Genomic DNA, 2,500 nt, shown 5'->3' with positions numbered 1-2,500 from the left:
ATATATATATATATATATATATATATATATATATATATGTATATATACTACGTATATATATATATATATATATAATATAATATATATATATATATATATATATATATATATATATATATATGTTTATGTTTGTGTGTGTATGTACAAACAACATATAGATATGAGAAAGACTGGCAAACAAATAAATTCTCACAGAAGGAAGAAAAAGAACTTCGGAGACACATATTTTGTTAATTGGTGTGTTCGCGTGCTTGTTAGAAGGTTGGCATGCAAAAATCCTATCAAAAAGTTGATTTGCGTTCGCCCATTGAAAATATAGCTCTGGTTTTGCAGATTTGGGCGTCAGAAACATTTACGTAGTTAGAAAAGTTGGAGTTACTTCACGGGAAACTATTTTTCAGTAACACCAGACCTTAATCTGTATCTTTTCATGGGTTACTTTTGCTTGTCCACAATCTATTTTTAGTTCAAAAGAGACATTATTTTTTTTATATGTAAACAAACATAAACAGTCATAGCTGACTGACAATTTAATATAGCCCTAGCTTCCTACAAACGTTTACCTAGTCTACGACTAATGATTAAGTGAATGTGAAGGCCTACAGCTTATCCTTTGTTCAGAGCATTAAATCTGTTTCAAAACTGAAATGAGGAAACCAATAAAAATATGTGTAATTTATAGAGATAATGAACTTGGTGAAATAAGTTGAATCCAGCGTAGTGTTTTGTCTATTGATGTAACAATAGCTACTGAAAGTCATCAAAGTTTTGGTAACTGGAAATACTTAAATTCTCATTCGACCTCCGGAGGTTTTGATCGATTCAGTGAGAAGCCGCATCAGGCAACCGACCCTTTAATGTAGTTATGACGGTGGCAAAGAAGTTTAAGAATAATGACGAATTTTTACCACAAATCGTAGGTATAAGTGAGAGAATACCTGCTTTATATCAATATTAATGATATCACATAGGTGTCGTGAGTGATACTTCCCATATGGCTCTATCGCGTACTGCACTTATTTCACCGCTTAGATTGAGAGCAAGACATTTAGAAGTTTAAGAAATAATGTTTAATTCGTTCTCTCTTCATCCCGGAATCGAATAGGTGTACGCTTAATGGTCACGATGAGAGAGAGAGAGAGAGAGAGAGAGAGAGACAAATTTTGTCATCTCCGACTTAATTTACCCAATCGGTGCTGAGAGAAATTCGCGTGGAAGAAGGGTGACAATATATTCTTAACTTCCGATATATTAGCAGATCTACAAAGAGAAGGAAACGAGCACTAAAATTCTAATAGCTTGACTAAGGTGTTTTCAAAAGCCGAATTATCATCAAGAAACAAACCTTTTTGGGGTGGATATAAATTCATCTAGTAATTATTTCTGATGATACGAGTGTGTTATCTAGGGTGAGATGTGTCCCATTTTTAATACCATAACTATGGATAAAAATTTCAACTAGGGGGATAAGTAGAGTATAATTATATAACCAAAAATATTTTTATTGCTCAGAAGAGGATCTTATTTAATTTCGAAATGAATCCTGATGCAGTTGTAGCTTCTAATTCACGCTTCCCTTACCCAACCCACTATTTAGGGGGGGGGGGGGGGGGGGGGGGGGAGGGAGGGGGGGGGGGCGTAACATAGATATGACTAGAAACCATTTTTTTTTTTCGCTTAATTTATCAAACAAATCCTTAGATCTCCATGGAAAAATATTTTGGCCTTGGAGGATGTAAGCGAGGCCTGAATGCGTTTATCTTTTGATATACACTTCTTTTATAAAATTGAATTGTATAAAAAACTAAAGTCATATGAATATAAGCTTTATGTCTTTCATCTTATGCCAGGAGACTTTACACAATAGACTCCAGGGAAGTACTGAAGAGGACAGAAATAGCAAGCTATTATTCTCTTTCTTATTATCTTCATCATTAGTAAAGTCTTATTCCCTTTTCCATAAGTAAAAGTCTTATTCTCTTCTTCAGTAGTAAAAGTCTTATTCACTTCTTCTTCATTAGCAAAAGTCTTATTCCCTTTTTTATTAGTCAAAGTCTTATTCCCTTCTTCATTAGTAAAAGTCTTATTCCCTTTTTTATTAGTCAAAGTCTTATTCCCTTCTTCATTAGTAAAAGTCTTATTCCCTTCTTTATTAGTCAAAGTCTTATTCCCTTCTTCATTAGAAAATGCGTGTTAATTTTTGCTTTACGGAAAATGTGCTGATTCATAATAATGTTTAATATTTTTTTTTTATTCTGTAATTCTGTTTTGATCTTTTCTGGACAAGCTCACTGTTATTGCATCCCTATATGGATACAGGGGCATTAGCCATAACAACAACAACACTGAGTTCCGTAGCCGCTAGAATAATGAAATCCCGCACCTACAACTTACTTTCCCAACTACATAATTCTTACACAGAAAAGTTTCCTCGTAATAAAGGAATTTCCAGGGATTATTCTTTCCGTTATCTTGAATATATTGCCTTGCGAGAGGCAAT

The sequence above is a fragment of the Macrobrachium nipponense genome, chromosome 23 (genome assembly GCF_015104395.2).
Source record: "Macrobrachium nipponense isolate FS-2020 chromosome 23, ASM1510439v2, whole genome shotgun sequence".
NCBI classification, from domain to species: domain Eukaryota; kingdom Metazoa; phylum Arthropoda; class Malacostraca; order Decapoda; family Palaemonidae; genus Macrobrachium; species Macrobrachium nipponense.
Note: the sequence above shows the minus strand (reverse complement) of the source record.